Source organism: Euprymna scolopes, chromosome 3 (assembly GCF_053919585.1).
Source record: "Euprymna scolopes isolate OS-2025 chromosome 3, ASM5391958v1, whole genome shotgun sequence".
Lineage (NCBI taxonomy): Eukaryota > Metazoa > Mollusca > Cephalopoda > Sepiida > Sepiolidae > Euprymna > Euprymna scolopes.
In genome coordinates, this window is record NC_136484.1 from 76,059,685 (window position 1) to 76,075,224 (window position 15,540).

Below are 15,540 nucleotides of genomic sequence, written 5' to 3' on the forward strand. Positions count from 1 at the left end.
CAATAAAAGAAACCCAAGAATTCTTTCAATTATTTTTTCTTTAAATAAAATATTTTCCTCTTTAAAACTTTAATTAACTCTCTCTCTCTCTCTCTCAACCACGAAACTGTAGGTCTCTTTTCTAAATCGTGTTACTGTTCTGCTTCTGTATTGATACGTTTTTTGCTTTTTAACAACTAAAAATATGATTTTTATTTAATATAATTTTCATTTTTTTTTTTTGTTTTTTAATGCGATATCCGAGAAAAAACTCTAAAATTTTCAAGTTTTTTAGTTTTGACTACAAAAAAATCATGACGATGTTCTGTTGTTTAATTTTTTTTTTTTTTGTGCTTGTGCACTTTTGCCACCGCGCTATTTTTAAAATAATTTTTTTTTTTCGGGTTAAATTCAAGCTTTATGATATCTTTTTTTTTTATATTAAATTGTTAGGTGGAAGCACAGAATAGTTACAAAACACCCTTTTTTTTCGGCAGTCTTGCAGTTAAGTCCCGGCAAAGTTCGACAACTCTGGAAGGGTCACATCAGTATTTTACACCGTCAAATCATGAATATTACGAATTATTAGTTTTAAAATTAAAAAAAAATGTAATTAATATAAAATATATAATTAATATAAAAAAAAATATGGTAAATTTATACAAATACCGTGACAGCGAATTATTAATAATAACCCTAACCCTAACCCTAACCCTAACCCAGTTTTCAGATTCGTGTTCAGCACACCGAAACGTAACAGAATACTACGTCTGTTTTTACTAATTCGCTGTCACGGTGTTTGTATAAATATATATTTTATTGCTTAGTAAAATCAACAAACAATTTTTAAAACAACAAAATTAGGCACAAGGCCCTAATCGACGTTTGGGAGGGGAAGGGTTCAGGGTCTTTGTGACTAAAGTAATTAAAAAGGAAATGAATGTAGACTTTGGAGTCTTACTCTTGACTGGCAACATTTACCAAAATACCTCATTCACTCTATGGATCTTAAACTAACTAATAAATCCCCAGCGTTTAAGAATGAAAACAATATTTACAGTTGAAGAAAAGTTGTCTGTATGTTTGTGTATGCATTTTTTTTTTTTTTTTTTTTTTTTTTTTAAAAGGTGTGTGTGTGCATGTGTGAAAAAAAAAAAAAAAAAAAAAAAAAAAAAAAAAAAAAAAAAAGTTTGTATAATAATACCAAAAATATGAAAAATTGTTCCATTCCATCTAATGGAAGAGTTGTGGAGACGGCGCGAGAAAGGACACGCATTTCCACGAATTATTAAAAGCATAAGATAACACACTTTTTAAGAAATGTTTAATTTTCGAAGTTGTTTTATTTTGTATACATAAATTTATATTTTGTTACGCTTCAGATTTTATTTTGTTCGTTTTTCTGTTAAGACAATAATACACTTTCTAAAAATTGTTTCATTTTTCTGTTAAATAACTAGTTATAAATATATAAAAATGTATATTTTGTTCGTTTCCTTCATTTAATCAAGTGCTTACTTCCAATATTAAAATATTATTTGGGTTTGTATTACTGTACACATAGATTCGAAAAAGTTGACAAAAAACAAATATATAACAAATAAATGTTATCAAAGGTAAGATAAGTTACTTTTCTTCCAAACTGGATATATTTTTCGTGTTTTTATTAAATGTAACATGTTTATTCAGCTCGAAAAACATACAATGTTTACCGATGTATTGGAAAATTCAAAATGGCGCCCGACTTTCTCTTTAAAACAGTAAGTTTGGGAAAAGGTATTATAAATAATAAACTAGACAAAATACTATTAAAAACCCACCGAATATATGTCAACCTATGTCACGGTAACATATATTGAGCGAGTTTCTAACAGTATTTTGTCTAGTTTTATATTTATAACATCTTTTCTCGAACTTACCGTGTTAAAGAGAGAGTCAGGCGCCATTTTTAATTTTCCAATACATCGGTAAACACTGTATGTTCTTCGAGCTAAATAAACATGTTACATTAAATAAAAACACTGAAAACATATCCAGTTAGGTAGAAAAGTAACTTATCTTGCCTTTGATAACATTTATTTGTTATATATTTGTTTTTTGACAACTTTTTCGAATCTGTGTACAGTAATACAAACCCGTTTTTTGACAACTTTTTCGAATCTGTGTGTACACAAACCCTATTATTTATATTAATTACATATTTTATTTTAAAACTAATAATTCGTAATATGACGGTGTAAAATACTGATGTGTTTTAGTAACAACATTGGCGTAAAAATTCGAACTTAATAAATATCGGGGTTGTTTTACTGAACGCATAGTCTACGTGTCGTGTCACATAGATTCGAAAAAGTTGACAAAAAGCAAATATATAACAAATAAATTTTATCAATGGCAAGATAAGTTACTTTTCTACCTAACTGGATAATATTTTTAGTGTTTTTATTTAATGTAACATGTTTATTCAGTTCGAAAAACAGTGTTTACCGATGTATTGGAAAGTTTAAAATGGCGCTTGACTTTCTCTTTGACACGGTAAGTTGGGGGAAAAGGAGTTAAAAATAAAACTAGACAAAATACTGTTAGAAACTCTCTCAATGTATTTTACCGTCACATAGGCTAACATATATTCAATGGGTTTCTCTAACAGTATTCTGTCTAGTTTTTTATTTTTAACTCCTTTTCACAAACTTACCGTGTCAAAGAGTCGTAGCAGTATCAGAAACCAACATTAAAAATGCGTGAAAAAAATTGAATAATTTGACCTCCTATCTTTCCAAGCTTATAACTAGTTGAAAAATGTAATTTAAACCCTAATTTTTTTCTTTCAATTAAAGGAGCAAAGACCAAAATTTTAAAACATAACAGGTTTAATAGCAAATTATGCAATATTTGTTTTTTTAAATCGGTTTTCTTAAAAAAAAGATTTCAAGAAAATCAATGAATTTTAACTTGCTTCGATAAATATATGTATATATAAATTCCAAAAAATCACTTAGCTATAAAAAAAATACTATTCAATGGGTACTTCCATTATTCATTGTTAAGAATTTATTTATATTTTAAATTCCATGTATTTTTTAAATAAAAGAATTTTTTAAAACAACTATTTGAAAATACTGCCATTATGTAAGCATTGTTACGTTTTAGCGAAACACCGGAAGCTGTGTTTATTCTTGTTTTGAAATTTGGATGGACAGAAGGAAATAAAAACCACACGTTCGCGTTAGCCGTCTAGCCTTCTGTGTGAAGAAATGTGTCTCCATAGGTGAAAAATACTCACATTTTACTTATAAGTTTTTGCCTTAAAAAAAAAACACAGTTGAGAAATTTTTTCTTTTTTTTTTTTCTTTTCTCAAAGACATGAGTTTTTGTTTTAATATATTTTATTTTTACTTTATGGAGTGAATTTTTTTTTTTTTTTTTTTTTAAATATCTAAAAAAAAAAACAAAAAAAACATTGAATGAAATAGAAATAAGTATCGTAATTAAACAAAACTTTCAGTGCAGTATAAGAACATAAGGTTTCACTTAAAAAAAAAAAAAAATCAACGTGGTTCCAAAAAAAGGTTTTGAACTTTGGACTTTACAGGTAAATTTGCAAATAACTTTCTTTTTTTTTTTTTTTTTTTTTTTTTTAAATTTAGCTTATTTTATTTATTTTTTTTTTATATTCAATTTGTGATATATAAATTTGAGGTGAGAAAATTATTTTCATTTTAATAGATATTTCAAAATGGGGGTGAATTTAAAAAAAGACAAAAAAACTCTTGTCTAGTATATTATAATCGGTTTGTTGGAAAGAGCATAAAATTTCACATTAAACCTGAAAATATTGTAAAAATTGAACCAATAGAAAAATTTTGATAGATTTTAAAGTGAAAAAATTTTTTAAGAATTAACTCGGAAAATTCAATTGATTTCATTACGTAAACAAAATGGCTGCATGAAGATTCGCAGGCACTTGTAAACACTGTTTTTAAAAAAATAATATTGCTATTATTTTTTAAACGATTTTCATTGTTTATTTTGGAAGTATAATCCATAAAGAAAATAAACAACCCACTTTAAAAAGAGAAATTACAAGTTTTTTTTTTATATTTTATTCGCAGTTTTTTGTTAGGGGTGTCAAAAATTCCCCCAAGATTCTGACATCCTAAGCATAAAATACTAAAACATTTTTGGTAATTGTGGCCTGGTAGACCAACACAAAACCCGGTAGTTCTTCTTTGGGAATGTCAGCACGCCAAAGAGTATGTCAGTGCGCCAACTTTCATTTCGTTATAAAAACAATTTACTACAGAAAAAAAGAAATTTTACATTGTTATTTAGCGAATAAACATAAAATTATATATGAAAATCACATTTAGGGTTTGTCTTACTATACACACTGGTTCGAAAAATTTGTCAAACAAGTATATAACAAATAAATGTTATCAAAGGCAAGATAAGTTACTTTTCTACCTATTTGGATAAGTTTTTAGTGTTTTTATTTAATGTAAAATGTTTATTCAATTCGAAAAACAAGTAATGTTGAAAGCTGCCGGCGAATAAGAAAAGACCCACTTGATAATCACTTCAAAATAAGAAGTAAAGCAAAATGGTGTTAGAAACCAGCCCGTTAGTGACATTTATTGGGTGGGTTTCTAACACCATTTTGTCTTTTTGAAGTAAATATTATTTAAAAAAAAAAAAAAAGAAAAAATGAAACTTTATACCTTACAAATTTTTATCAAAACAAGTCAGTTTCGTTTAAGAAAAAAAAACTTCATCCCTGTTACATAAGTTTGATTTTTAAATACACGTTTTTTTTTTTGTTTTTTTTTTTTTTTTTCATATATAATTTTTTCTGTTTATTCGCTAGATAAATGTATAAAGATTATAAAAATTTTAATTTTTCTTTAGAAAAAATATTTCAGTGATGCACTACACACAACTGTATCAAAAAAAAGTCAGGTTCCGTTTCAAAAAAAAAATCAACTTCATCCCCGTTGCATAAGTTGTTTTTTTTTTTCTTTTAATAATAAACGTGGCTTTTCATATAATTTTATGCGTGTGTGTGTGTATATATATATATGTTTATAATTTTTATATTCTTGTAAAAATAAATTTTAGGAATTTATTAGGAATTAGTATGCCACACAGATTTATCAAAAAAGTTAGTTTTGTTTTACAAGCAAAAACTTCAACTTGAGCTTTGTTGTTAGATTTTAAAAATAATAAGCAATAACTACGATAAAAATGTAAAATTCATTTTTTTTTTTTTTTTTTTTTTTTTTTTTTTTTCTATAGAAAGTTGTTTTTATGACAGAATGAAATTTGTACTTTTTGGCATGTCGGCATCAAAACAAAACCTACCTTAAAAATTTGTTTTCTAGGGATTTTCTGGTGTGCTGAAAATGAATATTGCATTGTGGCCGGCAACTACTTTCTATGATACTGAAGATCCTTTTCTGCATGTTTTATGTAGTAATGGAATGCCGCGGTCATATGTTCAAAACAGAAACACAATTTTCTTTAAAATGACGACTTGCATAGGTTTTCTACTATGCTGAATAAAAAATCTAGACAAGTAGTTTTCAAGGTATAAAGACCTGTATTATGCACTGTAATTTATTGGCAGCCATGTTTGTACGCATGCACGCGATTAACAAATCTACTTCTCTGCAACTGACACTGCCACCTAGCGGAAAAATCCACTTTTTATTTTTATTTTTTTTCATTATCGAGAAATTAATGTGCATGCATGTAAAACAAAAATTACAATTTTTTTTCGCTTCCTTGAGTTCATGTTAAGAACGGCTTTCAGAATGAACACCCCATTTGGGAGGGGGGGGCAGTGAAAAAATATTTGCCCAAAATTTAACTGATATTCGTTGTCAACATACCCAAAAACCTTTTGTAGTTGACATTTCGAATGTGAACGGTGAGTTGGCACGTGTGCATACAAACATGGTGGCCAGTAAATTACAGTGCATGATACAGGTTTTTATATCCCGAAAACTACTTGTCTCTGCAAAATTTAAATGAGATTTTCTTATTCAGCATAGTCAGAAACGTTTAAAAGTTGCCATTTTAAAAAGAATTGTGGAGGTGAACCTAAGGTAAAAATTTACCGAATTTTCAAGATAATGAAGTTATTTTATTTATTTATTTTTTTTTTTTTTTTAACAAATACTTGTGCACGTTTGCCAATGGCCACCACTTATAACATAAAATATTGCTGTTAACTTTTCTGCAAAGTAGTTTTCTGGATATTAAACAATGTAATTTTTTGTTATAAGTGGCGCAAGTACTCATATTTTTGTCAAAAAATATTCCTTCCTTTATTTAGGAAAAACTGTGAGCCTTCAAGGCATTATAAAAGCACAAGAATTCAGCAGAAATACCTTTCCTTAAGGCATTTCTAGGAACTTTATTTTCTTTTTTATTTTTTCATACTCCCGGAAAAGTCTTTATATAGTTTCCCTTTTTCTCCATTCTCCAGAGAGTCCATCACTCTCTCCAGAATCTTCAAGGAAAGGACATTTGACTCCCCATATGAGATATCTTGTTTTCATCCCAAGACAGATAAACATGGTACTTTCATAACAATACTTTAAAAACTTTAATTTTGTCCTCATCATATGACAACAAATCAGATTCCCTATCCATACCAATTGAGTAAAAAAAAAAAACCCATTCCACGTTCGACTGAGGATTCCTCAAAAGGTGGTCCCCAAGGAATACTCTCTTGATAAGATAGCTTGAACACTTAGGTTACTTGAATGACTGAGTGAAGGAATGGCAGCTATGTTATTAACCTTCTTTAAACCTTTTTACAAAAAACAATTCCTTTGTTCGAAAGAAACAATACAATTTGAAGTTTGCCAAGCAGATCCATCCAAACACTTCATCAAACTAAAATTCTTCAAGCGCTGGATCAGATCGAAACCTACAATACCATCTGAAGAATTTTTCAAGTTATTATAGCCTGGATTAAGATGGAATTCTGCTTCTTTTATATTTGTCACAATCTTGTCAACGTGAGGGATATTATATTTCACATTCAACCCATCAATAAACAATTCATCAAAAGAAAAAGATTTTGAGACCCCAATTTTAAGGACACGAACATTGATATTTTGTACTTATGGGCATACTTACTGGTTCTGAGGGTATACTCTCTTGCGAATCCAATTTTTTTGTACACGGCACTGGAAAAGAATGAGCATTGGTTGTCAATGTTTATAAGACAATTTAAATATATGGGGAATCCCTTTATTCCTTTTATGGATACGTGCAGCACGAGGCATACATTCGTTGTGGGTCAATGGTAATGAAGTTTTCCCCATGGAAGCCCTTTTTCTTTTGATACATTGTTTGATGGGTTCCATGGATAAAGTAGCGTTTGGACACCTCGCCAAAAAATGTGATTGAGCCACACAAGTAATGCATGGGTAGGGAAAACCCCTTTATCCCTTGACAGTTTGCCACTTTGTGCGAACCCAAACAGTTTTTGCACAAATCAAGCTCTGCTGCTCACTTAAATCTTGAACTGAAAGATTTGAACATAGAGCAATCCTTCGTTCTGTGTTCAATTTTATTGCACAATTTACAGGATTTATTATTTCCAGAAAGGGTGGTATTGTTGCGCTAATTTAATTCTCAAAAGTAAAAAAAAAAAAAAAACTGAAAGGACAACGCTAGATGAGTAAATGAATAAATAAACTAGATGAGTATAATAACTAGTAATAAAACTCTTTGAATGAATAAAATTGCTACTTGTTTGTGCTTCTGATATTAAAGAACAAAAATAAAAAAAAATTGGTATGATGTATGTACTCATGGCAGATAAGAGAATCATTTTTAAGTGAATTTGAGTTTTTCCTACCTGTATTAAGAATGACTTTGTTGAAATTCACAAATAGCTAGGACACTTCCACTATTGCATTGCAGGAGTTGTATTGACCATTTTCTTTTTTTTTTTTTTCTTTTATCCAAATGTGATAAACATGAGAGGTGCCAAATTTAAAGGCATGAGAAATCAATTTTCATCTTGTCATCTAACCGAATGGACATAATTTAATTATTTTCATTTCAAAGGATCTCTTCCTGCTTTATTCCTGCAAAAAGCACTCGGGCTTTCTGTGGCTGAATGCTCATAGTGGGGAATTTGGATTAATTCTCAAGCTTCCAGTTTTGGCGTTGATGTGAAAGACGCAAAATATTCCTTTTTATCAAGGGAACTTTCCCACTTTATCCGGCAGAGAGCGTTATTGGAAGCTCATGCTTTCTGTGATTGAATCCCCATTGTGGGGAGCTTGAATTAATTCCCAGTCGGAAACTTGTATACAAAATTATTGATTTGGCATAAATTACTAGCATTACAGGCAACAAAGTTGGTGTTTAATGTGGAGGAATTCATCTCTCCTAAAAGAAGTAAAATGGAGGCAACATTAACAAAGGTAACCTGTGGAATTCACAGACTGTAATCCCCATGCCAAACTGGAGTGATGTCTTTCTGAAACTGAACAGATACTGAAGGTTGAATAAAAACATTGACACATAATCTTAGGAGTTCTGATTGTATCAACAATAACCCAAAATCACACCAGTGAATGGAATATATTTGACAGTGATGATGAAAATCACACCAGTGAATGGAATATATTTGACAGTGATGATGAAAATCACACCAGTGAATGGAATATAATTGACAGTGATGATGAAAATACGCTTAATTATATTTTAATTTATACAGATTTTGGATATATTATTATTGTTGTGATTTCAAAAGTAAAAAACATATTTGGGTGCCATCAGCTAGAATCAAAACCAAAAGCAAAACTGTAGCATTCAAAGTGATGTATTAATGTGACACACATATGAACTGATTAAAAATAAACTAATGTACAAAATGTATAACAAGTAAAAAAAAATTTTTTTTTACCCTTTTTGACCCCTTAAAAACTATTTTAACCGGCTAAAAACCCATAAAAGATTGGTCCATAAAAAATCCAATTATTTGAGGCCCTAGCGCCACTGTACAACTTTTAGTTTCAGAAGAGATAGTTTGAAAATATGGAGACAGACAGATAGACATAGTGTGTTTTATAAATTAGATACTTAGAAAAGGTTAAATATTATTTAGATTGAAATATGAAAATAACCTCCAAAATACATGCAGTATCAAAAGTTAAAATTAAATTTCGCTATAATCTACCTGTTTGGATACTTTGTGATACCTCTAGATAATCAACAATAAAATGCTATAAATTTTAAATATTAACAAAATTTTTAAAAGTAAAAATGATTTTTCTTTTATTTTCCAAGAAGACGCCATATAATGACCTTATCATTATCCGATATTTTTAATGCATAAAAGCAAAATACATGCAATTTTGTGAATGATTATTTTTTTTTTTTTATTCATTCTTGGCTCTTTGATGTGTTCAAAGTTTTCAGTTTTTTCATTGGCCAAATAACATTGTGCTCTTTATCATATTCTAATAGTTAAGGATTTAATATATTTAAATATTAAAATTTTAGAATATTGTAAAGAGCACATTAATTATCTGAGAATGTAGGTTATATTTGGTTTGGTAGGAAAGATGTGGAGGTGATATGGATGATATATCTGGAAGGGAAGGAGATATTATCCTGCATATAAATAATTGTTTTTGATAAGGATGATATAATTTAATTAGAGGAATCGTGGAGCAGGTAAACAGATCTCATATTTTCCATATGATGGGGTGTATTAAATGATGAGAGAGATGATGAAATATGGTACATCTTAGAGAATTAATGCATAGTTTTTGAATAATTAATATATACACAACTATAGTATTTTTCAAATAAATATTTTATACCTACAAACCCTAGCATTTTATGCTTATGCTTTCATCAGTGTAGAGTGATAATTTGAACACAGTCCCAAAGTTACCCTTGATTGTATCTTTCCTTCAGACCACCTGCAATTAACACAAGAATAGAGGGAAATTAAATGTCTAGAAATGCCATGTAGGTGAGTATACATAGTAAACAGTTATGAGAGCATTCGATTCCTAATAAACGATACTTGGACACTAGTGATGCCAGATGCAATTTGAGGAAAATTAAAATGTCATTAAGTTTCTTAAATGTAAACTTTATTGAAACGAATTTGACTTTTCTGTTACTTATGTAACTGCCACATAAACTGTTTATATTGTTTCTTTTTGTGATTTTATATTTTATAAATGTACGAATATAACAGTTTTAAGTTTTTTATTTTTAGAAATACTTGTCCTCACTTTATCTTTGAAGATCTGAAAAATGGGAAGAACAAAAAATTCAATATTTTGTGGGGGGGGGGGGGGTGCTAGTTTTTCTAAGAAACTGACAAAACATAATTAGAGCTTAAGAATCTTTGCTAATGTCAAAATATATGGAAAAGTGGGTTTGGTTAATAACATTTTAATACAATTTTTTTTCATAAAATATGTAGATGGAATTTCCGGAAAGTGAAAATGGAAATAAGGACAAGTTGAAACGGAAAACTTGATCTATGAGTGTTGTCAACAATGGAATAGGTTTGCTACAATATCGGAATTTTAACTAAAAATTCCCACGTAACCCTTTGTTATTTCCACTTTGTTGTGGGCCACTCCTCAAGAAATGTTTTGCTTGTAGCAAAGTTTTCAAATGAAAATGAAGTGAAAAGCACCATATACAAGCGGTGTAAATCTAAGTTGAAAAATTTCTATCATGAAGGAATGCATTTGTTTGTTTACAATAAAAATGTGATGTAAAGAATGAGGATTTGGTGCCTGTGCAGTTTATAGACCATGCTATTTTTTAGATAGGATTTTCAAGTTAAATTAAATTTTTATGGTATCTTTTGTTTATTAATTGGTTACTTGAAAGTACACAATATTTAAAGAAGAAACAAAAAAAGCCCCCTCCCCCCACCCCTCTTCATGTTAAGAATTACCAACATTTTATAAATATAAATTTTTCCTTTGAAATAGAAAGTGTCTAAGACAAGTTAACTTTTTTCAACATGTTAAAACGAGAGAAAAATGGACAACGGATGAGAAAGTGGGTTTAATGGAGGAGTGGAAAGAAAGAACGATAGAGAGGCAGCTAAAGAGAGGGACAGGGATAGAACTAATAATATAAGTATGTTACACATGCTTTTTAACTTCTATTTAATAGTTTATGGATCCGGGGAACACGAGTAGCCCTGCTAGTCTATTATATAAAAAGCAATTGTATATGTTTGTATGTCCAGCTAAAACTAAAAAAAAAAACGACAAAACAAATACACACAAAGTTAGTATTTTCTTGATCAGCATTGCCCCAGATGAATGATATCTAAAATTTAGAAATATTCAACTGAGTGAGGTTTCATCATGGGTAAGGTGGTTTTTCAGTTTTATGTACTAATTTGGAAAGAAAACGCTAATTCCACAAAGAATCTATTATGTAAAGGAAAGTGTGTGTGTGTGTGTGTGTGTGTGTGTGTCTCTCTCTCTCTATCTCTCTCTCTCTATCTCTCTCTCTCTCTCTATCTCTCTCTCTCTATCTCTCTCTCTCTCTCTCTCCAGCTAGAGAGGAATGGGCTTGCCGGAGGAGAAATAGAAAAAAGAAAGAACAGGAGATAGAAGTTTTAATAGAAATGCTACACTTTTGCCCCGGACAAGGTTGTGTAACACTACTAGTGTTATATATATATATATAGGATAGTTGTCTGTGATTGTAAGTTTTTATCTCCAGTTAAAAGTTCAAAACTACTAACCAAAGAGTCACTTATATTTTCTTGATCGATATGTATATCTAAAATTTTTATAAAACTAAAATAATTATAGTAAATGGATTTTATTTTCAACACATTAAAACAAAGGAAACTAATGGGTTGGGCAAAGATAAAAGAAATGGTTAGGGAGAAGAACAGAAGATGGGATATAGGGAAAGATAAAGAGATGGCTAGAGGGGGCGGGATAGAAATCAATATAAAGATGTTATATACACTATTTAACTTTTCTGCTTTTTTTTTTTTTATGGCCCTGGGCAATGCCGTGTAGCTCTGCTAGTATTTTCTATCAAAAATATGAAGGTAAATTTAATTCTTATGAAGTTCGATTTCACTAGATGCTGCAAACGATTCATACAAACCACAAACATTAATGGTTGCTTATTGTTTCGTTTGAAAAGAGTGACATTTTGCTTTGGCTATTGTCCAGGTCATCTAAGCCTTCCAAAAATTCGATACGTCTCTGCAATATTGACATGTTTTTATTGCCGAAAACCATTGTATTGAAACTGATTGATCTATTTCCATACTATAGATTGAAGAGTACAAGGTAAAAATCTAGGATGGGAGGGGGGGGGGCTTATAGGAATTGCTGAATATAGTTGAGAATAGAAAAACTGTTTATAAATTTCTCAAAAATGAAGGAAAAAAATTTTTTTTTTTTTTCTAAATTTTAATGGTGATTGGTATGATATAAAGATTCTCAAATAAGATCCACATGACCCCTCCTCACCCCTGGGTTCACAGAAGCTTAAAAAAAAAAAAAAACACGAAAAAGTGGTACTCCTATGGTACCATTGGCATATATTTGGCAAGTTAGGCAAACTGCTGGAAAGTGTCAAATGAACATGTTTATTTTCCAAAAACATTGTTTAAAATGCTAACAAATGGCTTGTACAGTTGACAGACTATACTGAAATAATGTTAAGAAAATTGTTCTCAACATAAGGAAGGCAGGTGCTTTTTAACTATTCTGTACTTTCACCTAACAATTTAATAAAGAAACTATACTGTGTGTCAATTATCGGTTGCTACAATTAGCAATACCAGACACCATAACATTCAGCGCTGGACAAGGCACACACTTCTACTTAATTTGACACTCATAGTTTTTAAATCAATAAGTACATTTCTCTCACCTCCATCAAAATAAAACTTCTATAACTGGATTCACAATAAAATTTACTTTAAAATGGTATTTTGATATTTTTGTTGGGATTTGAAAAGAAATCGCTATTTAAATCCAACTATTATCGATGAAACCTGTCAGCATAGCATACCCGCTGGCAGTAGATAACTTTTTGCAAATAAGCGGTCGAGGTGTGTTCACATAAATACTCAAAGCGGAAGTTGTATCTGTCGACGACGTTTCTAGTTGTTTTAGCTAATTAGGGAAAAGAATTGTCTTTGCTACAGAATTTGAACACAACACGTACGTCTTTTCAGTCAAAAGTTAGAATATCTCAAAGTTGACGCTTTGTAGTACAAAGATAAGTAAAGATAGAAACCGTGTTCAAATGCTATTTCATAGGAAATATATTAATTTCTTTTGTCCTAAAATTTGAAAAGAATTGGATAAAACATTTTTATGCACGAATGTGACAAACGCATATAAACACGAGAATTTTTGTGTCGTAGTGTGCATAAAAAATCTGTAAACAAAAAGTTTGTCAACTAACTTACGAACATAAAGTATTCATTTTTTTTTTTTATTTTATTATTTAGAAAACCCAAGTTTTTAATTATGGAAAGGAAAAGAATATTTTTTTAAAAAATGAATTCTTTGAAAAAAAATAACTGATAATAACCACTTTTTTTTACTTCGATCAAAAATCGCTTTTAAATGAGTTAAAACACACAAACCACTTATCCATTTAAGTAAAAGAATAACTTACCTTACCTATGATAATATTTATTGGGTTTGTTTTACAATCCAGAGGTATGAAAAAGTGCTAAAAACGAATATATAACAAATAAATATTACCAAAGGCAAGTTACTCTTCTACCTACCTCGATAAATTTCTGGTGTTGTAAATGTTTATGCTGTTCAAAAAAACAAGTAGTCGCGCGTTACATGAGAACAAGAAAAAGTGGCCGTGATGTCTCTTGAAGTCTCGACAATGATATAAAAATAAAAAATTATTCAAAATAGTGATAGAAGCTCAACTAATAATTGTCATGGGTACTTGAAACTGTTAAAATGAAATTTAATTATCCTAATTAGTTTAATTTACTTAAAAACCTTGTAATCTATACAAAATTTCCTTTCATTTGATATACTACAAGCCATATTTTGTTAATTATTTCTTTGAATTGTGTCATGGAGGCAATCTTGGATTTCCTGGTTGCCATCTTGGATTTTTTATGGTGTAATGATGATAAATTCCATCAGAATATTTTGCATAATAAAGCCTTACCTCCCATTTTTTTAAAACTGTTTTTTATAATGCTTCTACTTAAGCCGTTAAAATGAAACTTAATTATGCTAATTAGTTTAATGTATTTAAAAGCATAATTCTAAGTTGTACAAAATTTCATTTAATTTGATATGCTACAAGCCATATTTTATTTGGAATTGTCATGGTGGCCATCTTAAATTTTTCATGATGTTATAATGGCAAATGATAATGTCTATCAGAATAATACTTCCTATGATGATAAAGCCTTACTTACCATTTTTCTTAACTGTTTTTATGATGTTTCTACTTAAAGCTGTTAAGATTAAACTGAAATATGCTAATTAGTATGCAAGTTACCAAGTGAGATGGTTGTAAATAATTCCAACTAAACCTTCACGGTATTATATGTTCAAAATATCTTAAAAATATCTTAAAAAGATCTGAAGATACAACTTTTTAAAGATGGGTTAGTTGTAAATTGTGCAAATTTCCTACCATTTTCAGTCACCATGCATTTGAATAGGACTGACTTAAGGCAAAATGTCCGGTGAGCCACATATTTTTTGATACTTTGAATGGCCATAACTCCAGTTCTAATTAGCCGATTTTAAAAAACTAAAGATAATAAAATACAATATGTATTGGGTATGTTTGAAAGCCAAATCACATCGCAATAAACAATATTTTACTTGTTTGAAATTTATAATTTAAATATATTTTGGAGTCTAACTCCATCCGCAGTGTTTTTTATATATATTTTTGTTATGTGATGGCACAACAACGATGTTAAGAGTTCCTGTCGCCTCTGTGCAGATTTGTGACTGTGTACCTCTACCTGGTTAGGTCTGTACACATTGCCACTCCTCCATCATAGAACTGGCAGTAGAAATGAATAGATATAAAAAGATAAAAAGAAAGATCCCAAGTAGCATCTGTACACCATTGTATAGTGACAAGCGCTTGTACGACACGAGTACCTCTGCAGCAATAACCCAATGACAAGCCATTACAAGATGACCAGTAATTGCATTGGCCACAGATTTTTCATAAGAGTTGTCCTCTCCTAGAAGGATTGCCTTCACCACGGCTTGTAGGAGCTCCTTCTATCCCCATAATATCATTAACCGTAACTGGGACTTAGGTAACTGGGCACCAGAGCATAATTGACACACCGGTGGATCATGAATGTCGCAGTCAGCAGGGCTTAAGCTCCTCTGAAGGTTTCTGTCAGGGTTACTTCACTCTTAGCCTTTGGTTCAAAAACCTTATCCCACAAAGCAGTGGGAGGGGAGGGGGTCCAGTTTTCTGGTGCTGAACACTCGACATGCACATAGGGATGATTTGATTGGGAGAAGCTATCTATGACATTAGAGCTTCTGTGTG

General features: G+C 30.1%; 1 protein-coding gene across 1 annotated transcript in view; it reads left to right on the plus strand.

The window, feature by feature from the left end:
• LOC145256329 (cysteine-rich hydrophobic domain-containing protein 2-like) overlaps positions 1–15,540 on the plus strand; it is a 157,127-nt gene that overhangs the window by 544 nt on the left and 141,043 nt on the right. The gene's annotated exons all lie outside the window — the stretch shown is intronic.